We start from the raw sequence: 26,776 nt of genomic DNA on the forward strand, positions 1-26,776 counted from the left end.
CATGAAGGAGAACAAATGGCTTCGACGCGACATTTATGGTAAGTGCCTAGACGAACTGTAGTATAGTTCGGTGCAGAAGTATATTTAAAGGGTTTTGCTTGTAGGAATGTTAACGGGTCGCCCTAAGGAGGAGATGCCCTCATCTGCAGGCGATTTACTACAAGACCTCTCACAACTACACGAGCAAGCTCGGCAGGTGATGCAGGGCGTTGTTCAGGCCTTGTGGCCATCAAGCTTCCTGCCGAATGGCATGGGGGAGCTTGTGGATATGCTTCAAGGAGCACAGCGGCGCTTCCAATTATGGAAGATGTCAGCCTGTCGGCAAGGTGCAAGAGAAGCCTGGGCTATGGTGAAGACGCGCTACACCAAGCTGGACCAGAACCATATGGCCGAAGTCAGACCGACGGGGCCAGATGGGCAAGAAATTCCGGTGAGTCTGGTATATGACCAGGTAGCGTTAGCCGCAAAGTATTCTTAACAGGATTGTAAGCTAGATAGCCTATTGGATGGTATAGAGGAGGAATATAGTCAGTCCAAGTGACTGTGTAATTCAATGGACATAAGTAGTCCCTAGCCGGATTAAAATCATTTGTCATGGCGGACCTTTTCGCTTCAGCCCCCGGATCCTATAGTCTGGGGTGTGTCCGAATACCCACTCAGTTATACAGAACCGGGGTATGCGTGGACACCAGGCGTAGGGGTCATAAGTGCTTGAACAGACAAGTACCCAACTAGTTATGTTATATTACATGGATAGTAAGAAACATCATCCAGGGAGAATAGTTCCGTTAGGGGTTCCTTTCCCTGGGTATGCATGCGATGATGCACATGTCCGGACTGCGAACAAGGGCGTAGGATACAAAACTTCTGGGGATTGACATTGTAATAAACGAATACATCTTTTGTTCACCGACTGAATATTCTCTTAAGGACGCTAGCTTTCGGCTTCACCCAGTCTGAGGTACACATCCGGCTGAACCGGCAGTAACAATCACAGAGGTGCTCCCCTTATGCCCTAGCCGAATTAATGGGAACGTAGGGCATAAACACAAGAGCAGGCAACCCAGCTTGGCCACATCTTAAGTCATATCGATGCATATAATGGTGAAGAAAAGGCACATATGGAAAAAGAACGCATATGTGATGGGCGAAAAGCCATTAAAGTAATTATATTTAGCTTCCGAATAGGAAGCCCCCAGGTATTGCTTACACACATAGTACGACCGGAGTGATCCGGGCATCCGTACTGTATTAAGTACTTTGTGTGAAGAGGAAAAAAGGGGCAAGACAGGAAAATGGAGGGAGCATGATTAAAAAGGAAGGGGGGGTAAGGAGACGAACATTGAGTTCGGCGCTAGGCGTAGAATCTCCGGAGTCTGGCCGCGTCCCATGGGTTCGGCTCGAGTCTGTTATCGGATGCATTACGTAAGCGGTACGCTCCTCCGGTGAGAACTTTGTCAATGACGAAGGGACCTTCCCACTTGGGTTTGAGCTTGTCCTTCTTCTTCTCCGGTAGGCGTAGGATGAGCTCGCCAATATTATAAGTTTTGGCTCACACTTCTCTGCTTTGGTATCGTCGAGCCTGCTGTTGATAGAATGCGGAGCGGGCTTTTGCAACGTCGCGCTCCTCCTCTAGGGCATCCAAGTTATCCTGCCGATCTAACTCGGCTTCCTTCTCTTCATACATGCGTACGCGTGGCGAATCATGTATTATGTCGCAGGGTAGTACTGCTTCCGTGCCGTACACCATAAAAAATGGTGTATATTCGGTGGTGCAATTCGGCGTGGTCCGCAGCCCCCAGAGTACGGAGTCGAGCTCCTCGACCCAGTGCGTATCCGACTCTCTCAAGGATCGCACTAGTCTGGGTTTGATGCCGCTCATGATGAGACTGTTTGCCCATTCGACCTGGCCGTTTTTTGGGGATGGTAGATGGAAGCGTAGTCGAGCTTAATGCCCATTTTGCCGCACCAAGTTTTCACTTCATCGGCTGTGAAATTGGAGCCATTATCAGTGATGATGCTGTGGGGGACGCTGTATCGGTGTACGACCCTGGATATGAAGTCTATTACTGGTCTGGATTCGGCCGTTTTGACTGGTTTGGCTTCTATCCATTTGGTGAACTTGTCCACCATGACCAACAAGTATTTTTTCTTATGGCTTCCCCCTTTAAGGGGTCCGGCCATGTCTAGCCCCCAGACCGCAAAGGGTCAAGTTATGGGGATTGTTTGGAGAGCGGTAGGGGGCATATGACTCTGATTGGCAAAGAGCTGGCAACCGACGCAGTGTTGGACAAGGTCCTGTGCGTCTGCTCAGGCCGTCGGCCAATAGAAGCCTGTACGGAAGGCCTTGCTGACTAGTGCTCGAGCCGCGGCGTGGTGTCCGCCCAGTTCGGCATGGATTTCAGCCAAGAGCTGCCACCCTTCCTCTTCAGAGATGCATCTTTGGAGCACTCCGGTCACACTTTTCTTGTAGAGTTCCCCTTCATGGACTTTGTAAGCTTTAGAACGTCGAACGATGCAACGTGCTTCATTTTGGTCTTCGGGGAGCTCCTGCCTATTAAGGTAGGCCAAGAAAGGCTCAGTCCACGGGGCGATTACTGCCATGATTTTGTGGGCCGAAGATGTTATTTCGATGGTGGAGCCTCTGATTATGTCTGATAGTTCGGAATCTGGGGGTGTGTTCAGATCCTTGCTAGTATTGTCGGACTCCCCTTCCCATACTACGGATGGCTTGAACAGCCTTTCGAGGAATATGTTAGGTGGGACAGGGTCGCGTTCAGCGCTGATGCGGGCGAGGACGTCCGCCGCTTGATTATTTTCTTGAGCCACATGGTGGAATTCGAGCCCCTCGAACCAAGCTGACATTTTGAGGACGGCATTACGGTAGGCCACCATTTTCGGATCCTTGGTGTCAAAGTCTTCGTTTATTTGTGATATTGCGAGGTTTGAATCCCCGCGCACTTCCAGGCGTTGAATTCCCATAGAGACTGCCATCCAAAGACCGTGCAACAGAGCCTCATATTCGGCCGCATTGTTGGAGTCTGTGTATAATATTTGGAGGACGTACTGGACCGTGTCTCCGGTGGGAGACGTCAGGACTACACCTGCTCCCAATCCAACCAACATTTTAGAGCCGTCGAAGTGCATGATCCAATTAGAGTACGCGCCATACTCTTTAGGGAGTTCGGCTTCTGTCCATTCGGCGACAAAGTCAGCCAGTACTTGCGACTTGATGGCCCGCCGTGGTTTGTATGTTATGTCGAACTTAAGGAGCTCGATGGCCCATTTAGCAATCCGGCCCGTAGCGTCGCGGTTATTTATTATGTCATTGAGTGGTACTTCGGAGGCCACCGTAATCGAACACTCTTTAAAGTAGTGTCGTAGCTTCCGGGATGCCATGAAGACTGCGTATGCTATTTTTTGATAGTGTGGGTATCGGGATTTGCATGGGGTGAGGACCGTGGATACGTAATAAACCGGCTTCTGGAGCGGGAATTTGTATCTGTCAACCTCTCGTTCGATGACGAGAACTGCGCTTACAACTTGATGTGTTGCGGCTATGTACAACAGCATAGGTTCGCTGATATTTGGCGCTGTTAGGACTGGATTACTGGCCAATAAGGTCTTTATTTCATCCACTCCGGACGCGGCTGCATCCGTCCACATGAAGTGTTCGATGCGTCGGAGAAGGCGGTAAAGAGGTAATGCCTTTTCTCCTAACCTGGAGATAAAGCGGCTCAAAGCAGCCACGCATCCAGCCAGTTTCTGGATGTGCTTGAGGTCTGTTGGTATAGTCAACTGCGACAGAGCTCGGATTTTTGCCGGATTCGCATCAATTCCTCTATTGGAAACAATGAAGCCCAGCAGTTTCCCTGAGGGGACGCCAAAAACGCATTTTTTCGAGTCCAGCTTGATGTCGTATGTCCGGAGGTTATCGAATGTAAGCCTCAAGTCATCTATTAGGGTTTCAACGTGTCTTGTTTTTATGACCACATCGTCCACGTATGCCTCCACTGTTTTGCCGATTTGCTTTTCCAGGCATGTTTGAATCATGCGTTGATAGGTTGCGCCGACATTCTTAAGCCTGAAAGGCATAGTGTTGAAGCAAAAAGGGCCATATGGCATTATGAAAGCTGTTGCAGCTTGGTCAGACTCTGCCATTTTTATTTGATGGTATCCAGAGTATGCGTCGAGGAAACACAGCGAGTCGTGTCCTGCTGTGGCATCGATGATTTGATCGATGCAAGGGAGGGGAAAGGGATCCTTGGGGCAATCCTTGTTGAGGTATTTAAAGTCGACACATAGGCGCCAGGATTTGTCCTTCTTTGGTACCATTACCAGATTTGCCAGCCAATCCGGATGCTTGATATCTCTGATGAATCCGGCCTCGAGTAGTTTGGCTAGCTCTTCCCCCATGGCTTGCCGTTTGGGCTCTGAAAACCGCCTTAGAGTCTGCTTGACCGGTTTGTATCGTTTTAGTATATTGAGGTTGTGTTCGGCCAATCTGCATGGGATGCCCGGCATGTCCTATGGGTGCCAAGCGAAAATGTCCCAATTCTCGCGCAAGAAGTCTTGCAGTGCGGCGTCCATTGCGGGGCTCAACTGTGTCCCGGTGGAAGCTGTCTTCATGGGGTCCATTGGATGGACTTGGAATTTTACTATCTCGTCTGCGGGTTTAAACGAGGTGGACTTGGGTCGCTTGTCGAGTATCATGTCGTCCCTGTCCATGGTGGACCGCAGTGTTGTTAATTCTTCGGCCCCTAGGGCTTCGGATAATGCTTCCAGGGCTAGTGTTGCGGTTTTGTTTTCGGCGCGAAGTGCGACGTCCGGATCACTAGCTAGAGTGATGATTCCATTGGGTCCGGGCATTTTAAGCTTAATGTACCCGTAATGGGGTATAGCTTGAAAGCTTGTAAACGCGTCCCGCCCTAGAAGGGCGTGGTATCTGCTGCTAAAAGGAGCCACTTGGAATGTGATTTCTTCGGACCTATAATTCTCCGGGGTGCCGAATACCACATCGAGTGTGATTTTTCCCGCACATCATGCTTCTTGACTAGGGACAATTCCCCTGAAGGTTGTGCCGCTTTGTTCAATGCGGCTTTTATCAATTTCCATCTTGTTGAGTGTTTCTTCATAGATCAAGTTTAATCCGCTTCTGCCGTCCATGAGTACTTTAGTGAGCCGAAAGTCGTCCATGATTGGCTAAGGACCAGAGTGGCTGGTGCCCAGACAGTCTGGAATCAAGGTTCATCACTGGCATTGAAAGTTATAGCAGTGTCGTTCCATGGGTTTATTTTTTCCACATGGCAAATTTCAGCAGAGTTTCTTTGAGCTCGCTTGCGCCTATTGTTTGAGGCAAAAGTCTCGAAGACTGTTAGTATCGTATTGTGTTTGTTAGCGGGATGTTGTTCTGCTTTATGGCTTGCAAGAAGATCCTCGCCACTTTTTGCAACCTGCCGGAGTATCCAACATGCCCTAAGGCTATGAGTTGGTGTTGTGTCTGGAGTACTGTGGAGTTTACATGGCCCATTGAGCCATTCTTCCAATACGGTTCCCCGCCCTGGGTGGGCTTTGGTTTCTTGGGGATTGGATCGGCTGACTTACGAGAGTTTGCATGTTTAGTTCGGACAAAGGTTTTGGTGAGAGCCGGACTATCCCAAAATTCTGTTTGGGTTTTCCAGGTGCTTTCCATCGCACAGTACTTCTGTACTATGGTTGCCAAGTCCGCAAAGTGTACTATGTCACGGCGACTTATAGCATTAAGGATTCCTTTGTTTGTGCAGTTTTTGCAGAAAAGTGAGACTATGTCCTCCTCGCGGTAGTCCTTGACCTTGTTTAGCACAAGGAGGAATCTGGCCCAGTAACGATGTACTGTCTCCTGGGGCTCTTTCCTGATATGGGAGAGATGGTTTAAGTCCGTGTGGGTGGGAATAGATGAATCCGGATTCTGATCCAATCTAGCACCTAGGGGCATGGGAGCTTCCGAGCCTGACAGCTCGGGATCCGGGGTGCTGCCCAATTTCTCCGGCTCAATGCCCGATTCTAAGTCCGGGACCTGGGTCATGTCTTCCCTTGGGTGGGTGTCCGGCTCAGGGAGCTCGGTGATCCGGACATAATTCGTCCTCAGAATTGAGGGGTAATCCGTGTGTGGTTCCTCCACTACCGCTATCTCATGGGTGGCCAGCGGGGATTTAATGTCCCTTTGGTCGAGTTTAAGCCTGATCCGGTCATAGTCCATAGCGACTCCCAAAGCGGCGATGCGATCCAAGAGCTCATTAAGGGAGGAGAGCTCTATCGGATCCATCTGTTCGGCGAGTTCCGAATTGACGCGAAGGTTATGAGTGATTACCCGAGAGGCCATCATCGGTGCAACCGCCGATGGGGCAGCCATGATGAGGCCGCCAAGTCGGAGAGTTTGGCCTACAGCCAGCGCTCCCCCAGAAGTAATGTTGTCATTGACAACGAGACGAGCCATCGAGCCTTGCAGGGATGACATAGAGGAACTCTCAATGAAAGCACCAATGTCGGTGTCAAAACCGACGAATCTCGGGTAGGGGGTCCCGATTTGTGCATCTTAGGCTCATGGTAACAGGAAGGAAGGGACATAATGTTTACCCAGGTTCAGGCCCTCTTGATGGAGGTAAAACCCTACTTCCTGCTTTAGTAATATTGAGGATATGAGTAGTACAAGAGTAGATCTACCACGAGATCGTAGAGGCTAAACCCTAGAAGCTAGCCTATGATGATTATGATTGTAGTTGTGATTGGCCTTCTAAGGACCAACCTCTCCGGTTTATATAGACACCGGAGAGGGCTAGGTTTACATGAAGTCGGTTACACGGAAGGAAATACAATATATGGATCGCCAAGCTTGCCTTCCACGGAAAGGAGAGTTCCATCCGGACACGGGACGGAGTCTTGAGTCTTGCATCTTCATGCTCCAATAGTCCGGACAAAGTATATAGTCCGACTGTCTGGATACCCCCTAATCCAGGACTCCCTCAGTGACCATGGCCCTCAACGGGCCGTACGATCCTTGGGCCATCTATGGGACGGACGATCCATGGCCTTCTATGGGTTGTCCGATCCATGGGCCTTCTATGGGCTGTCGGATCCATGGGCCTTCAATGGGCCGTCGGATCCATGGGGCTTCTACGTCCCGTAGGATCCATGGGCCTTGTATGGGCCGTCTCATCTATGGGCCTTGTACGGGCCATTTAATGGGCCGTAAACGGGCTAGAGTGGAAATCGTACGTTTATGGGCTGACCATAACGGGCCATTAATAGGTTGTATTTGATGATGCTATGAAAATGGCTGTCGGTGTCAAAACTGGCGGATCTTGGGTAGGGGGTCCTGATCTGTGCGTCTTAGGCTGATGGTAACAGGAAGCAAGGGACACAATGTTTACCCAGGTTCGGGCCCTCTCGATGGAGGTAAAACCCTACTTCCTGCTCGATTAATATTGAGGATATGAGTAGTACAAGAGTAGATCTACCATGAGATCGTAGAGGCTAAACCCTAGAAGCTAGCCTATGATGATTATGATTGTAGTTGTGGTCGGCCTTCTAAGGACCAACCTCTCCGGTTTATATAGACACCGGAGAGGGCTAGGGTTTACATGGAGTCGGTTACAAGGAAGGAAATACAACATCCGGATTGCCAAGCTTGTCTTCCACGCAAAGGAGAGTCCCATCCGGACACGGAATGGAGTCTTGAGTCTTGTATCTTCGCGCTCCAACAGTCCGGACGATGTATATACTCCGGCTGTCCGGATACCCCCTAATCCAGGACTCCCTCAGTAGCCCCTGAACCAGGCTTCAATGATGATGAGTCCGACGCGCAGTCTTGTCTTCGGCATTGCAAGGCGGGTTCCATCTCTGAATACTCCAAAGTAATTATCAAACACGTAGACAGTGTTCGGATCTGCAAAATGATCTTCACATACTGCCGTAGAGAAAATGATATTTCACAAACATAATATGCTGACCACGTGACATGTCATTACGGTCGGGTCATTATTCGAGCCGTTTCCCACAACCAGCCATAGCGCAAATTGCGAGGCGGTTTCTCCTGCACGTTTTGCCATAGCAGAGATCATGTCCCCTTATCTTGGGATCCTCATCAATACGGGTATGGTTAATCCAACCACACCGCTAATCGCGGCAAGTGGGGAGCGAGCGGGTTCCACCAGGCAAGTGGGGAGGCGCAAAAAGCTTTTACCGTCTCTATAAAGAGATAAGGTCTCTTCCTCTTTGCCCACGCCTTCTCCTTCTGCTAGCCCATTCCCCTCTGTTCGAGCCCTAACGCCCAGGCATTCTTCTTTTCAATCGAAGAAAGGTTTTGCAAAGATGTCCGGATCCGGAGCAGGAGGCAGATGGATGGCCTCTACTGTCCAGGAGAAGGATATCAAGAGGTTCCGGGAGGCCGGGTATCTGGCCAAGAAGATCGGCCACCGTCTCCTACCGGCGAGACAGGTTGTCCCTACTCCGGAGCCTCACGAGAGAGTCGTGTTCCTATCCCATTTTGTCTGCGGGCTCGGGTTTCCCCTTCACCCATTCGTTCGTGGAGTCATGTATTACTATGGGATTGATTTTCATGATCTTTCCCCCAATTCTTTCCTCAATATCTCGACGTTCATCATCGTGTGCGACTCCGGATTTCACCTCACTTCGGCCTGTGGCTGAAGATTTTCAATGTGAAGCCCAAGGTGATGAGTGGCGAGCACGCCGAGTGCGATGGCGCTATGGTGAGAAAGATGCCCAAGGTCGTTTGGCCGACGGGTGCCTTCAACGACTCCATCAAGGAGTGGCAGCAGCAGTGGTTCTATATCACCGAACCACACGGCAAAAGGTTGGCTGCTGCTCCTAAGTTCAGATCTGGAGCACCACTGCGGCTCACATCCTGGCCCGAGAAGGGCCTGAACTAGTCCTCGTCCGATGAGCTGTCGCTGCTCCAGACGCACGTTCAGAGGGTGGTCTACAAGGACATCAAGCTCGTCGATGTAGTCCAGCTGATGTTAGTTCGCCTGGTTCTCCCTTGCCAGCGTCGAGCCTGCAATTTGTGGGAGTACGACCCAACCGAGCACCAGACCCTTCGGGAGCTCTATGATTCCTCCCACAAGGATATCTGGAAGGTTCTCTTTAAGTCCAGCAAATCATGGTCGGGCTCCTCCGAGGACCGTGGGTATCAATTATCCCATTATGCAAGCCCGGTAAGTTATTGCTATGCTCTATCTATCAATGCTTCGGTTGGCATGTCCCGAGGGAGACATTTTAATCATGCTTTATCACAACCTCAGGGATGGATAAAAAGGGTGGAGCGGATACATTGTCCGGCCCTGCTGCCGGAGGAACCGGCCAGACCTCTCCTGACGAAGATGCGGGTCCCATCGCCTTACGAGGCACCAAAGAAAGAGGCCTCCAAGAAGGTCAAAAAGACCCGGAGTGGCCTCCGTCGCCGCGATGCTTCGGACACAAAATCCGAAGACTCCAGCGACGCTCCTTCCTTCGAGGATGAAGAGGAGGAAGCAGAGGAGGACGAGCCTCACTCAGGAGGTGGGAAGAAAAGGACGACCTCCTCATCCCGGGAGGCCAAATCGCCCAAGAGGGGGAAAGGTTCCCTCCTAGAGGCATCCACCACGGCTGCCGATAGAAGCCCGGAGTGGGATCCCAGGGCCCAGCCCCTGGAAAAGCCATAAGTATACGAAATCCGAACACACATATGTATCCAGGGTTGTTTGGGTATAGTAGTTTTAACTGTTGCCATATTTTGTACAGCCCGGCAAGGTCTCGCGCCGGACAGTCCTCATCGGAGGATTCACTGAGCTCAGACGCCTTGGCGAGCGAGACACCTCCAAAGGCCCCTTCCCCAAAGTCCAGGCGTGACACTGAGGTGTCGTCTCAATGGGACCCGGACTAGGGGGGCATATCTCTGGAGCCGGACACACGGGAGCAATGCCCCCCAAGCGTGTCGACGGCGGGGGCGATCTCGGGTTTGGACCACAGATGGACACGGTTCTAGAGACTTTTAAGGCTCCAGATCGGGCGAGCAGCCACCTTCGACGGTGGGAGGCTTGCCTACTCCACCGGCAACCTCTATCCAAGTAGAGCTGCCAGGCGGTCTATCGATAGTGTTAAAGAACGCGTCTATCGTCGATGAACATCGGACCCTCATGGGTGCGGTGGTTCAAAAGATTTAGTCCGCCGAGAGCGGGCTGAATGAGTCCTGCCTTGGCCTTATAAAGGCCTTTGAGGTATGTTTCCTAAGAAACCTTTGAGCAATCGTCATAATATAAGTAGTAGCCCCTGATACACTGTCCGACGAAAGAGAGAGAGACGGGCAGGGGATCAAATCCTTTGTTTTTGCAGGAGCCTTTGTTAATGACGTATGCCCCTTTGTGTGAAAACAGGCGTCTGCAGAGAAGACGTCCGCTCATGATGCGGAAGTGTCCGGACTAAAGCAGAGCCTAAAACGGCCCGAGGAGGAACTTGGCCGTGTGAAGAAGCAATTGGAAGACAAGCAAGGTATGTTGAAAACATTGTCTTGAATTTGGCACGAATGAGTAATTGTGCCTAGTGAAAAGTATTTGTATTGTATGCTCTAGGAGCGAGTGTCAAATATGAGGCACTAAAGAAGGCTGTGGCTGATGCCAACGAGAAGGCTACCGCCGAACAGGCGCTTCATGAGAAACACGAGGCCAGGGTCATCGCAGCTGAGCGAGAGCTCCATGAGGCTGTGAAGAAAAGCGAGGGCTTGGAGCAGAGTCTAGTAGGGAAAGAATCCGAACTCGCCCAAGCTCTTGAAGGCACGGAAGATGCTCGGGAAGAAGCCCGAGGTGCTGTGCGGGACATTCAGGAGGCCCGGAAGGTTGCGGCTGGTAAGGCCTTCTGTATTCATGGCCATTTTTACATGATAGTGGGAAGAACTCTAAGCGACAAGCTGAAATCTTGTTTTTCCAGGGGCGTTTGCGGATCTGCCTCGCAGCATATCATATGCCGCCCAATTCTACTGGACCGAGGAGAAGAAGTCTGCTGAGAGGGATTTCTGGTCACAGTATTTGGCGCCAAACTATCCGGTGCCCTTTATCGATCAGCTGAAGCAGCTGGTCGAACTGCACCAGGCGGCCGAACTAGCCATGAAGGACTTGGTTGTCCGGCTGTGGCCCGCAGAGCCCATTCCAAGCAGTTACTTCGGACTTGTGAAGCGGATTGTGGGCGCCTGTCCTCGGCTTGATGCTGTTAAGCGATCAGTCTGTATAGAGGGTGCGCGCATGGCGTTTGCCCGTGCAAAAGTGCATTGGGGGAAGCTTGACATGGAGAAGCTGATGACCGAGGGGCCGCCAGAGGGTAAGGAGCACCACAAGCCCGAGCTGTACTATGAAGGTGTACTGAAGGGAGCCCGCCTTGTGGCGGATAAGTGTACCAAAGACATTATATTTCCCTGAGGGCATTCTTGCCGTTCTTTGTAATATGGGATAATGGCACTTTTATTATCTATTGCCTGTTTTGTTTGAACATTTGTTCTTCCTGTGCGGCTGTTTAGTGTATGTAAATCCTGAGAGTTGGCCAGTCGTCGGCTTCTGCCCCCACGAAAGAAATACAGGGGTGTTCGGGACATACCTGAACACTCTTTATCCCATGGCTGGGTCCTTTTAAGGAGGTGTTCCTCACCACGAACGAGGCAATCGGACTATAGGGCTTTACCACTCTCACTTAGCCACAAGAATTCGAGTATGGTCGGCGCAGCCCCTAGTGTTCGGAAGGCCGAACTAGGGGCTCTATTGGCGCCTGATCGGAGGACCGATCCGTCGCACTCTGCATTTATAATGGCGTTATGCAGAATAAATCTTTAAGGATTTTACAACCTCTCGAACAGCTGACCAGCTCTAGCCGTATCATGACAGTCAGTTTTCGGCTTTCTCTACTGAGGTGCTCGTCCGGCAGATCCGGGACACAATCGCAGTAGTTCTCCCTGCGCTACCTTAGCCGATATAACGGAACATAAGGTACCAAAACAAGGGAGCCAGGCAAACCCAACCAATGACCCAAGACATGATTCGGAGCTGATGCATATAGTACTATAAGTTCGGGGTGCCGAGCGACCGAAAAGGTGGTCGGACTTTACTGCCGTACTGTGAAGCCCCTGGCATAATCGGGCATAACACTAGGCGTCGATGATAAACGACGGCCGGTAAGTGTTATTGAAGTCTACGCATTGTAGTAGGATTATATGTCTATGCATATGAGTATGATTTATGATTATGAAAAGAGGTGTTTTTGGCGGAACCTGTGATGGCCGGATTGGAGGGGGTTGTGAGTGGATTTGAAGTGAATCCGGACTGCCTTCTTTGGGGGGGGGCTCACATGCATGTTCCTGTCCTTGTGTGTCCGGGTCGATTCCACGTCGCCAATCCTTTTCTGCGTCAAAGTTAGTTTGTAAAGGCAAATACTTGGAGGCAGCTGAACGTCCTCTTGTGGTTGGTCCGAGGGTTCCTGATCGGACCCTGGTTAACCCAGCCGTTATACCGTGAAGTAGCGCGGACTCTTCAGTTGGTGTCTGGATAGTTGGCTGTCATATCAGAATTTTGACATGCATGCACAACTCACTACTCCGGCAGCTGCTATATGACTTCCGCTTTAAGGGCGGGGTTCGGTCGTGCCCATAGGTGTGATTACATCACACGGTGTTGGCCTAAATGGTTTACCACATGGAAATCTAGTCGACGTGGTTCATCCCATTAGCATATGGTAAATTACCGTATGAGGGGAGGGTGCCGAAGAATTATTCTTTGGCGTGGCATTTTTTGGTGATCCTAAGACAACCGTTAGAGTGGTGGGCCATTAAAACTTGGCCTTTGCACCTGGCATCTTTTAGAAGATGTTATTTGTAGTTTCATACCTGTGGGGGCTTTATGTGTTATGGAGCCCCCGGACTACTAGGTCTAGAGGTACTGCAATGGAATTGTTGTGGTTGATGTTGTCCGAACGATTGATGTGATCGGGGGAGATCGGCCATACTTTTATGATCTGGAGGATCTTTTGACTTTGCCGTTGTTGAACTCCTCCCCTTATTGTTTCCGGCACACGACCGGCCGCTTTGCTTTGAGGATCCGACATTCTCTATTGGTGTGCTTGGCCGTCCTCCTAGGAGTACCATGAGTTTCACATGGTTGATCGAGTATGTTGCTCGGGCCATATAGGCTTGAGCTGTTCTTTGTCCGTTGATCGGACTAGGAGTTGCTAGATTTGGCACCAACTTCCCTGACTTGACTTTTATGACAATTGCGCCGAGGCTTGAGGATGCTTCTTCGTGTATCCTTCATATCATCTTGGACCATTGTGGTGTGTTGACGTCGGGGTATGTGCCTTGGGTTCTCCTGTTTAGGTTGAGGTAGCCAGTTATGCCGTGTGTGCCCTTTGTCGGGGCGGTCGAGTCCGTATTTTTTGATGGCCAGGACCTTGGTCCACCTGTCCACGAGCAAATCTTGGTCAGCTTTAAGCTGTTGTTGCTTCCTTTGCAAGATCCTTGCTGTGGCCATGAGCTGTCGCTTGAAGCAAACTTGTTCCATTGGATCTTCAGGCACGTCGAATTCGTTATTGCCAAGGCTTACCTCATCCTCGGAGGGGGGTGTATAGTTGTCCCTTTCCAAGTATCCCACCGTGGCCAGTTCGGCCTGCTTGACGGCAGGCTGATCAGGGTTGTATTCATCTTTGGCACCGCCCGGATTGTTTTCGTCTCCGGTTTCCTTCGGAGTGTCCACCATATATATATCGTAGGAAGAGGTGGCTGTCCACCGCCCAGTGAGCGGTGGTTCATGTTCTTCTCCTGCATCGTCGTCCATACCGTCGATGTCTTTGGAGTCGAAGTCAAGCACGTCCGTTAGATCATCGACCGTGGCAATGAAGTGGGTGGTGGGTGGGCAGCGAGTTCCTTCGTCGCCTGCTTCCCACTCGGGCCGGACATAGTTCGGCCAAGAGCCTCCTGACAAAGAGAGAGACTTTAGTGAGTTAAGCGTGTCGCCAAAGGGCGAGTGCTGGAAGATATCCGTAGCGGTAAACTCCATTACTGGAGCCCAACCAGGCTCGACGGGCTCGGGAGCGCGCGGACTTGGACCTACAACCGGACGCGAATCCTGGGGTCCGGAGTCACAGGCCTCCACAGAGGTGAGACCTGTGTTTGGCTCCACCACCGATGAGTGTGCGGCCTGCGGGGCGGGGTCCATCCCTCCGTCCTTAGGCAACGCAGCCTGCTCCAGATTTAGGTCCGAGGCTACTGCAGGGGTGATATCCCGAGCATTGTTCGACAATAGGTCTAAGCCGTGCTCGTCATGACTGTCCGGTGCTCCTAGCATAGGACCGAATCTGTCGAAGATCAATTCTCCGCGAATGTCCACCGGGTAGTTCAGGTTTCCGAACCTGATCTGGTGGCTAGGGGCGTAGCTGTCGATCTGCTCCAGATGGCCAAGCGAATTAGCCCGCAGTGCGAAGCCGCCGAACACAAAGATCTGTCTGGGGAGAAAAGTCTCACCCTAGACCATGCCGTTGACGATGATTGAAGGATCCATCGAGCCTTGCAGCGACGACACAGAGGAACTCTCAATGAAAGCACCAATGTCGGTGTCAATACCGGCGGATCTCGGGTAGGGGGTCCCGATCTGTGCGTCTTAGGCTGATGGTAACAGGAAGCAAAGGACACAATGTTTACCCAGGTTCGGGCCCTCTCGATGGAGGTAAAACCCTACTTCCTGCTTGATTAATATTGAGGATATGAGTAGTACAAGAGTAGATCTACCACGAGATCGTAGAGGCTAAACCCTAGAAGCTAGCCTATGATGATTATGATTGTAGTTGTGATCGGCCTTCTAAGGACCAACCTCTCCGGTTTATATAGACACTGGAGAGGGCTAGGGTTTACATGGAGTTGGTTACAAGGAAGGAAATACAATATCCGGATAGCCAAGCTTGTCTTCCACGCAAAGGAGAGTCCCATCCGGACACGGGACGGAGTCTTGAGTCTTATATCTTCATGCTCCAACAATCCAGACGATGTATATAGTCCGGCTGTCTGGAAACCCCCTAATCCAGGACTCCCTCAATGGCCCAACAGATTAACGGGCCACAAACGGGCCGACTGTATCCATGGGTTGAATTTGGCCCACAAGCAGAAAAGGCCAGTAACGGGTCGTAAGTAACTGAATGCTGGAAATGAGCCCAAGAATAAATGGGCCCTGAGAAGGCCGAAAGGTAACACGGGCTGGAAATCACCCAATGGAATAATGGGCCGCTAATGGGTATAAAGTGATACACTGTTCATTATGGGCCGGTTTCACCACGGGCCGTTAATGGGCCAAGAGTTACAAAGGGACTCGTATGGGACAAAAGACGTCATGGGCCATACATGGGCCGGAAGTTACAATGGGCTGGAATCATATAGGACGGCCCAGATGACGCTACTGGGCCTAATACCGTTAGGCCGTAACGGGTCGTGAGTTAGCGGGCTATAAATGGGCTATATGCGAACATGCCGTTAACAGGCTTTCCGTGGGCCGGCCCGCCACCTTTTGACCAAGTCAAAGGGGCTGGCCTTTTCACAGGAATGGGCCTCTGTTGGGCCATGCCACGTGTCAACGTATCATAGGTGCCCTGTGTCCAATGAGCGGATGACATCTGTCCCAACGGTGAGCCGACACGTGTTTCCTCCGGCCAATGATGATTTTACACGTGGAAAATCCCCATTGGTCAGGGCTGTTAACGGGTTATCGAATCCAAACCGGACCCAATAGCTTAACAGCGTTCTGTTACGGTGGATGCCACGTGTCGGTCACCCTTGACGATAGCACTTCTGTGACATGCGATTTATCATCATGGAAGTGGACACTTCCGTGATGATATTTTGGTAATGTCATGGAACACTTCTACGACAGCACAGGTATGACTATCTTGATTCTGTCATAAAATCGTCATGGATGTACATGCATGACAAAAAACGCGACCTACTGTGACAAACACGTATCATCACGGAAGTGTATTTTTTATAGTGTAACAACATTTCAACCATGCTCATCATTCAGATATTTAGTCCCAAACATTTTAATCCATTCTTCTTCTAACACTTTGGCACAATTTTCCTTTCCATCATTTTCACGAAAGGCATTAAAAAGAGGAAGCATATATGGCAACCTCAATTCCATTTTTTGTAGTTTTATTTTTATAAACCAAACTAGTGATAAAACAATAAACTAAAAGATTCAGTTGCAAGATCGAAAGATATACCTTCAAGCACTCACCTCCCTGGCAATGGCTCCAGAAAAGAGCTTGATGTCTACTACGCAACTTTATTCTTGTAGACTCATGGTAGGCCTCCAAGCGCAGAGTTTTGTGGGACAGTAGCAATTTTCCCTCAAGTGTATGACCTAAGGTTTATCAATCCGTGGGAGGGGTAGGATGAAGATAGTCTCTCTCAAGCAACCCTGCAATCAAATACGAGAAATCTCTTGTGTCACCAACACACCCAATACAACGGAAAATTGTATAGGTGCACTAGTTTGGCGAAGAGATGGTGATAGAAGTGTAGTATGGATAGTAGATATGAGTTTTTGTAGTGCGAACAATAAAAAACAGCAAGGTAGTAAATAGTAAAACGGGGCACAAACGGTATTGCAATGATGGAAAATGAGGCCTAGGGTGTATACTTTCACTAGTGCAATCTCTCAACAATGCTAACATAGTTGGATCATATGATTATCCATCAAAGTGCAATAAAGAATCCCTCCCGAGTTCCTATTACAGAGAACAAAAGATAGAAATTGTTTGTAGGGTACGAAACCACCTCAAAGCTATTCTTTCTGATCAATCTATCCTAGAGTTCGTACTAAAATAACATAGAGCTATTATTTCTGATCAATCTAACCAAGAGTTTGTACTAAAATAACACCATATGACACACATCAACCAACTCTAATGTCACCTAGATACTCCAATGTCACGACAAGTATCCGTGAGTTAATTCTACGATATGCATCAAACAACTTCTTGATCATAATATTCAATCCACAAAAAGAACTACAAGGAGACCCCAAAGTTTCTATCAGAGAAAAGATAATAAAAATGTGCATCAACCCCTATGCATAAGTTACACAATGTCACTCGGGAATCTGCAAGTTGAGTGCCATAACATACATCAAGTGAATCAATATGATACCCCATTGTCACCTCAAGTATTCATACCGCAAGACATACATCATGTGTTCTTAGATCTGAACATTCAATCCGACAAGGCAAAACTTCAAAGGGTAAAGATTCAACTCATCACAGCAAGAGTAGAGAGGGGAGAAATATCATATGATCCATCTATGTTAACAAAGCCCATTGAGGGAGTCCTGGACTAGGGGGTGTCCGGATAGCCGAACTATCATCATTGGCCGGACTCCAAGACTATGAAGATACTAGATTGAAGACTTCGTCCCGTGTCCGGATGGGACTTTCCTTGTCGTGGAAGGCAAGCTTGGCAATGCGGATACGTAGATCTCCTACCATTGTAACCGACTCTGTGTAACCCTAGCCCTCTCCGGTGTCTATATAAACCGGAGGGTTTTAGTCCATAGGACGAACAACAATCATACCATAGGCTAGCTTCTAGGGTTTAGCCTCCTTGATCTCGTGGTAGATCCACTCTTGTACTACCCATATCATCAATATCAATCAAGCAGGAGTAGGGTTTTACCTCTATCGAGAGGGCCTAAACCTGGGTAAAAACATCGTGTCCCTTGTCTCCTGTTAGCATCCGCCTAGACGCACAATTCGGGACCCCCTACCCGAGATCCGCCGGTTTTGACACCGACATTGGTGCTTTCATTGAGAGTTCCTCTGTGTCATCGCTCATAGGCCCGATGGCTCCTTCGATCATCAACAACAACGCGGTCTAGGGTGAGACTTTTCTCCCCGGACAGATCTTTGTATTCGGCGGCTTTGCACTGCGGGCCAATTCGCTTGGCCATCTGGAGCAGATCCAAAGCTACACCCCTGGCCATCAGGTCAGATTTGGAAGTTTGAACTTCACAGCCGACATCCATGGAGACTTGATCTTCGACGGATTCGAGCCACAGCCGAGCGCGCCGCACTGTCACGATGGGCATGACCTAGCTCTGCCGCCGGACAGTGCCCTGGAGGCCGCACAAGAGTACGCTCCGACCCTTAACTCAGAGCCGACTGCGCCGATCGAGGATGGGTGCCTAGACACCGCCTCGGGGGCTGCTACCTCTACGACGATAGAGCCAAATACCGACCCTGTCCCTTGTGAAGCTCGTGACTCCGAGGTGCCGGACTCCTCGCCGGACTCCAAACCTCCCGCGCCCCTACCAATCGAATCCGATTGGGTGCCGATCATGGAGTTCACCGCTGCAGACATCTTTCAGCACTCGCCTTTTGGTGACATCCTGAATTCGCTAAAGTATATCTCGTTATCAGGAGAGCCCTAGCCGGACTGCGGTCAGGACGGTTGGGATGCGGACGACGAAGAAATTCAAAGCCCACCCACCACCCACTTTGTAGCCACTGTCGACGACCTAACCGACATGCTAGACTTCGACTCCGAAGACATCGACGGTATGGACGACGATGCCGGAGATGACCAAGAACCAGCGCCTACGGGGTACTAGACAGCCACCTCGTCATACGACATATACATGGTGGACATCCCAAAGGATGGGAATGGCGATGGAACAACGGAGGAAGACCCCTCCAAGAAACAGCCTAAGCGTCGACGTTAGCGACGCCGCTCTAAATCCCGCCACAGCAAGAATGGAGACTCCGGCACCGGAGACAATAACACCCCTGACAGTGCCGAAGACAACCCCCTTCAGCAAGATTCAGCACATGAGGATGAAGAAGCCAGCCCTCATGAGAGAGCGGCAGACAAAGAGGTAGAGGACGATAATTACGTACCTCCCTCTGGAGACGAGGCAAGCCTCGATGACGACAAATTCGTCGTGCCTGAGGATCCCGTCGAACAAGAGCGTTTTAAATGCAGGCGCATGGCCATGGCAAGTAGCCTCAAGAAAAAGCAGCAACAGCTTAGAGCTGACCAAGATCTGCTAGCTGACAGATGGACCGAAGTCCTTGCGGCCGAAGAGTACGAACTCGAACGCCCCTCCAAAAGCTACCCCAAACGCAAGCTGCTGCCCCGTTTAGAGGAGGAAGCATATAAACCCACATCACCAGCGCACAATACGGCCGACCGGCCACCTCGTGGCTGCAACAGAGAGGCCTCTAGGCCTTCCACTAAAGTCATACCCCGGCATCGCTCGAAAAGCACAAAGCCACGGGGGAATGCGCCGTACTTACGAGACATATTGGAGGATAAGGCAAGACAATCAAGATCGATCTACGGATCGTGTGGTCGCCCCACGATGCACGACGATGACCGTCGCGCCGGATACAGCAACTCCGGCCGGGCCGAACACAGTAGACAAAGCTCGCTTGAGCTACGTCGTGATATAGCCTAATATAGAGGCGCCGCACACCCACTATGCTTCACAGATGAAGTAATGGATCATCAAATCCCCGAAGGGTTCAAACCCGTGAACATTGAATCCTACGATGGCACAACAGACCCCGCGGTTTGGATCGAAGACTATCTCCTTCATATCCACATGGCCCGCGGTGATGATCTTCACGCCATCAAATACCTCCCACTCAAGCTTAAAGGACCAGCTCGGCATTGGCTTAACAGCTTGCCAGCAAAATCAATCGGGTGTTGGGAGGACCTGGAAGCCGCATTCCTTGATAACTTCTAGGGCACATATGTGCGACCACCAGACGTTGATGACCTAAGACACATAATTCAGCAGCCAGACGAATTGGCCAGACAATTCTGGACACGGTTCTTAACCAAGAAAAATCAAATCGTCGACTGTCCGGATGCAGAGGCCCTCGCAGCCTTCAAGCATAACATCCGCGACAAGTGGCTTGCCCGGCACCTAGGACAGGAAAAGTCAAAATCCATGGCAGCCCTCACATCACTCATGACCCGCTTCTGCGCGGGAGAGGGCTGGCTAGCCCGCAGTAACAACCTCAACAAAAATTCTGGCAGTCCGGATACCAAGGACCGTAATGGCAGGTCGCGTCGCAACAAGCACAAACGCCGCATTAACGGCGATAATACCGAGGATACGGCAGTCAACGCCGGATTCAGAGGCTCCGAACCCGATCAGCGGAAAAAGCCATTCAAAAGAACTACTCTGGGTCCGTCCAATTTGGACCGAATACTTGACCACTCGTGCCAAATACACGACACCCTCGAAAAGCCAGCTAATCACAACAACAAGGATTGTTGGGTATTCAAGCAGGCAGGCAAGTTAATTGCCGAAAACAATGACAAGGGGCTGCATAGCGATGACGAGGAAGAGACCCGGCCGCCGAACAATAGAGGACAAAAGGGTTTCCCCCCACAAATGCGGACGGTGAACATGATATACACAACCCACATACCCAAAAGGGAGCGGAGGCGTGCACTCAGGGACGTATATGCGATGGAGCCAGTCGCCCCAAAGTTCAATGCATGGTCCTCCTGCCCGATCACTTTTGATCGAAGGGACCACCCCACCAGCATCCGCCATGGAGGGTTCGCCGCATTGGTTCTAGACCCAATTGTCGACGGGTTTCACCTCACTAGAGTCCTGATGGACGGCGGCAGCAGCCTGAACCTGCTTTACCAGGATACAGTGTGCAAGATGGGCATAGACCCCTCAAGGATTAAACCCACAAAGACGACCTTCAAAGGCCTCATACCAGGTGTAGAGGCCAATTGTACAGGCTCAGTGACACTGGAAGTGGTCTTCGGATCCCCGGATAACTTCCGAAGCGAGGAGTTAATCTTCAACATAGTTCCGTATCGCAGTGGCTATCATGCACTGCTTGGACGAACCGCGTTTGCAAAATTCAACGCGGTGCCACACTACGCATACCTCAAGCTCAAAATGCCAGGCCCTCGAGGAGTCATCACGGTCAACGGAAACACTGAACGCTCTCTCCGAACGGAGGAGCATACAGCGGATCTCGCGGCAGAAGTGCAGAGCAGCCTCTTAAGGCAATTCTCGAGTCCGGCCATTAAGCGACCGGACACCGCCAAGCGCACCCGGAGTAACCTAAAACAAGACCACCTGGCACGTTCCGAGCACGCATAGCAATGCGGCCCCAACCCCAGCCCTCGCAAAATTGCAAAACCAGTACTCCGCGTACATCACTACGCTCTGGAGATACCATGGGCATAGGGGGAGGGGCACGACCACGGCAGGCCCAGAGTGCGGCTCAACCACACCAGGGGCTCCCAAGTGTGTCATCCTTTTTCTTTCCTTTTTCTTCCTTTTTTTCTTATCCTCAGGACTCCGTTTACCAGAGGCCCTGTCCGGTAGTAGACCTGTCGAACTCAAGATGCAACAGCCGGGGAAGAAGAAAGGCCATGCCGAATATCCAGGTGGTCTCCATTACGAGCATTATACCTGTTTTATACACCATTCCGCGGCCCACCCCTGGAGGGGGACATGCTAAATAGTTCCATCCCTTGCTTATCGCACTATTTGTATCATTGTGCATTCATGGCAGTACCTTTTGAATAAACAATGCATCGCTTTTTGCCTACCACTGCATTCCTTTCTTATACATATGTTCATCTATGACATGTTGCATCCGTACACTTTGGTACGGCTAAATACACCAGGGGCTTAAGTTCCCCACATTATGGTGTGATAAGTCCGAACACTTTCACAAGTGCAGCACCCCAAACTTATAGCATTATATGAATCGGCTCCGAATCATGTCTTGGGTCAATAGTTGGGTTTGCCCGGATCCCATGTTTTGGTACCTTACGTTCTGTTATATCGTCTAAGGTAGCGCTGGGAGAACCACTGCGATTGTGCCCCAGTTGAGCTGGGAGAGCACCTCAGTGGAGAAAGCTAAAACTGACCGTCATGATGGGGCGAGAGCCGGTCGCTGTTCGAGAGGTTTTTTCGAGTCCCTAAAGACTTATGCCGCTTAGAGCGAAGAACCGGCTTTGTCCGGCCCAGGCGTGGATAGCGCCCCAAATTCGGCCTTCCGAACACTAGGGGCTTCGCCGAAACTTAAAATTATAGAATTCTATGGCTAAGTGAGAGTGTTCAAGCATTATAAGTCCGGTTTCCTCGTTCGTCGTGTTGGGCGCCTCCCTAGATGGACCCAAAAATGGGAACAAGAGCGCTCAAGTTTATCCCGAACACCCCAGCACTCGTGGCATGGGGGCTGAAGCCGACGACTTGCCATCTCTCAGATTTGATAAATGGCCGCACAGAAGGTAATATTTTAAATTAACAAGCGTTGCTTAGCGCATATGAACAAAGTTTTCAGCACACAAGATAACAAAATGCGAGTCTACTCAAATATTACATCGTTGGAGCACTCACCCGCAATAATGCGGGCACCCTTCAGGACACCCTTATAATACATCTCGGGCGTGCGATACTCTTTGCCCGGCGGTGGCGCGTCCGTCACAAGTTTCTCAGTGTCCATCTTGCCCCAGTGCACCTTAGCACGGGCAAGGGCCCGATGGGCACCTTCAATGCAGGCGGAGCGCTTGATGACTTCAACCCACGGACAAGCATCCACCAGCCGCTGCACCAGGCCGAAGTAGCTCCCAGGCATGGCCTCTTTGGGCCACAGCCAAACTATGAGGCCCTTCATGGCCTGTTCGGCCACCTTGTGGAGCTCGACCAGCTGCTTCAGCTGGTCGCTAAGGGGCACCGGATGTCCGGCCTCAGCATACTGAGACCAGAACACCTTCTCCGTCGAGCTCCCCTCCTTGGCTCTGTAGAAAGCGGCAGCATCGGACACGCTACGGGGCAGATCTGCGAACGCTCCTGGAGAGCTCCGAATTCGGGTAAGTAACAGGTAATTCACTTTTATATGCTTGCTTTGCATGAAGAATGCCTTACCCGCCGCTATTTTCTTCAATGCCTTGATTTCCTGGAGGGCCTTGTGGGCTTCGGCCTTAGCGGCTTTGGCACTCTCAAGAGCCGACGCAAGCTCGGACTCTCGAGTCTTCGAGTCACGCTCCAAACTCTCGTGTTTCTCCATGAGAGCCTGGAGCTCTTGCCGTACCTCCGCCACCCGCGCCTCCTGCTCCTCTCGCTTGGCACGTTCCACGGCCGCATTGCGTTCGGCCACGGACACCGCCTCCTTTAGGGTCGCCACCTTGTTCGTAGCCCCTGGAGTACCCATGTTATCCTTGTCATTCCTCTTGCAACCAAATCCTTTTCTGTAAGGTACAACTTTAATAAGGTGCTACTCACCTTCTTTGTCCTTGAGCTGCTTCTTGGCACGGCCGAGCTCGCTCTCGGACCACTCGAGGCTCTGCTTCAAGGCATTGACCTCCGCAGTCAGTGCGGCAGAGGTCAGCAGCGCAGCCTGCATTCCCATATTGACATATTTTTGTTAAGACTCCTGCGTATATCTTTTTAGATCCTCAGTCCAGCTTTTCTTTCCGAACACCGAACCGAGCATCAGTGGCTACTGTCTATGCGATACTATTTTACATATCTTAAAATTCTTACCTCAAAGCCTGTTAGAAGGCTGCTGCAGGCTTCGGTCAGCCTGCTCTTGGCGAGCTGAACCTTCTGAATCACCGCACTCATGACAGTGCCGTGTTCCTCTTTGATGGAAGCGCCGTTGAGCGCCTCCAGTAAGTTATCCAGCGCCTCCGGTTGGATGGAGGCCACCGGCGTCACAGTCTTGTCCTTCTTACGAAGGGGCCGCCCGCCGGAGTCCGGAACCACTACAGGTTCCGATGCAGAGTCCGGTCCAAAGTCCGGGAGGTTGTCTTGCGGCACCTCCGGGGCCTCCTCCTCCTGGTGGGTCCCTTTCTGGGATCCCACCTCGGCATCGTCACGGGGGGAGGAGGCGGTCGGAAGTGAAGTGCTATCCACATCCGACGTGCCCAAGGACCCGCTCGACAAAGCGGGAAGATCATCCTTGGGCGGACTACAGGGTTGTATGCGGCGTTAGAAAGACACCATGTGACAAAAAGAAAAGTTATGAGTTATTCGGGAGTCCGGATACTTATGATCTCGCCAGGGGCTTGGCCCTTGAGGGCCAATCCTCGTCGCCATCGCCGGCGTTGGCGGAATAGTCCGGGGGAAGGGTCCTTCCCTTCTTGGACCCTTCGGCCTCCCTCGTTGGGGAGGCCTTCCTTTTCTTCTCTCCCCCCGCTGGGGGAGAGGCCTCTTTCTTCTCCTCCTCATCCTCGTGGGAGGAGTCCGCCTCGGAGTCATCGGACGATGAATCCGATAACACCTGACGCCGGGAACTCCTTCGGGTTCCCGTGGCCTTCTTCTTGGCCTTCTTCTCCGACACCATGTAGGGTGCCGGGACCAGCAGACCTGTCAAACGGGCATCTGCTGGGTCCTCTGGAAGGGGAGCCAGATAGCTAACCTGTCCGGATGTCTCCTGCCAGGCCTGTTTAAGGTATTGGGAGTTTAGATCCCACATATAGTCAAACTATGAAAAGCAAGTGTCCCATAAAGGATAACATGGCTTAGCTCGCCAGCCGGACGCTGCGAGCTGAATCCGCGATCTTCGATAGCGGATGCGGGAGCCTCGGCGCCCTTGAACAGCACCTTCCAGCCCTTTTCGTACGAAGTGTCGAAGAGCCCGCTCAAGGTCCAGTGCTGTGCCGGATCAAAGTCCCACAAATTGAAGTCCCGCTGTTGGCAGGGGATAATCCGGCGGATGAGCATGACCTGGATTACGTTGACAAGCTTGAGCTTCTTGTTCACCAGGGTTTGGAGACAGGATTGGAGTCCGGTCAGCTCTTCTGAACTGCCCCACAGCAGGCCCTTCTCTTTCCAGGAATTGAGCCGCATGGGGATACCAGATCTGAATTCGGGGACCGCTGCCCATTCAGGGTCGCGCGGCTCGGTGATGTAGAACCACCCCGATTGCCACCCTTTGATGGTTTCCATGAAGGCGCCCTCGAGCCAAGTGACGTTGGGCATCTTGCCCACCATGGCACCTCCGCACTCCGCTTGGCTGCCCTTCACAACCTTCGGCTTGACATTAAAGGTCCTAAGCCACAAGCCGAAGTGGGGCTGGATGCAGAGGAAGGCCTCGCACACGACGATAAACGCCGAGATGTTGAGGATGAAATTCGGGGCCAGATCATGGAAATCTAGGCCATAGTAGAACATGAGCCCCCGGACAAAGGGGTGGAGTGGGAAGCCCAGTCCGCGGAGGAAATGGGGAAGGAATACCAACCTCTCATGTGGCCCGGGGGTGGGGATGAGCTGCCCCTCGTCGGGGAGCCGGTGCACGATATCGCTGGACAAATATCCGACGATGCGCAGCTTCTTGATGTGCCCCTCCGTAACGGAGGAGGCCATCCACTCGCCTCCCGCTCCAGACATGGTTGGAGAAGGTTGAGGTGAGATGTGCGGACTTGGGCACTGGAGCTCGAGTGCGCGGAGATGGATAAGCAAAGGAGGAAGAAGGCGTAGGTAAAAAGGTGGATCCTTATCCCCTTATATATGGGCGGACGAAACTATGCGTCCCCACCGGCCTGGTAAAACTCGCTTATCTCCCAAGCGCCGCAATCAATGGCGCGGTTGGGTTACCCATGTCCGTATTGATGGGAATCCCAGAATAAGGGGAACACGATCTCTGCTTCGGCAAGACGTGCCAAGGAAACCGCTTCGCTAAACGCGCTGAGGTGGTATGACAAAAACGATTCGAGTAAAGGCTTGGTCGTGGTGTGATGTCACACCACGAAGTGCGTCAACAGATTGAACTTGTGTAAATAATATTCTCTCTACGGTGGTATGTGGAATTTATTTTGCAGAGCCGGACACTATCCTGGTGTTCACAATCTTCTATGAAGTATTCAGAGGAGGAACCCGCCTTGCAATGCCGAAGACAATATGCACGCCAGACTCGTCGTCATTGAAGCCTGGTTCAGGGGCTACTGAGGGAGTCCTGGACTAGGGGGTGTCCGGATAGCCGAACTATCATCATTGGCCGGACTCCAAGACTATGAAGATAACAGATTGAAGACTCCGTCCCGTGTCCGGATGGGACTTTCCTTGGCGTGGAAGGCAAGCTTGGCAATACAGATATGTAGATCTCCTACCATTGTAACCGACTCTGTGTAACCCTAGCCCTCTCCGGTGTCTATATAAACCGGAGGGTTTTAGTCCATAGGACGAACAACAATCATACCATAGGCTAGCTTCTAGGGTTTAGCCTCCTTGATCTCGTGGTAGATCCACTCTTGTACTACCCATATCATCAATATCAATCAAGCAGGAGTAGGGTTTTACCTCCATCGAGAGGGCCCGAACCTGGGTAAAAACATCGTGCCCCTTGTCTCCCGTTACCATTCGCCTAGACGCACAGTTCGGGACCCTCTATCCGAGATCCGCCGGTTTTGACACCGACACCCATGATACATCAAGATTGTGACATATCAAGATCGTGAGAGAGAGAGAGAGAGAGATTAAACACATAACTACTGGTACAAAACCTCAGCCCCGAGGGTGGACTACTCCCTCCTCATCGTGGTGGCCATTGGGATGATGAAGATGGCCACTTGTGATGATCTCCCCCTCCAGTAGGGTGCCGGAACGGGATCCCGATTGGTTTTCGGTGGCTACAGAGGCTTGCGACGACGGAACTTCCAATCTAGGTTCTCCTTAGGTTTTTTTTAATATTGAATTTATAGCGCGAAGAGGGGGTGCGGGAGGCCACTGAGGTGGGCACA

This window comes from Triticum aestivum, chromosome 7B (genome assembly GCF_018294505.1).
Source record: "Triticum aestivum cultivar Chinese Spring chromosome 7B, IWGSC CS RefSeq v2.1, whole genome shotgun sequence".
Taxonomy (NCBI): domain Eukaryota; kingdom Viridiplantae; phylum Streptophyta; class Magnoliopsida; order Poales; family Poaceae; genus Triticum; species Triticum aestivum.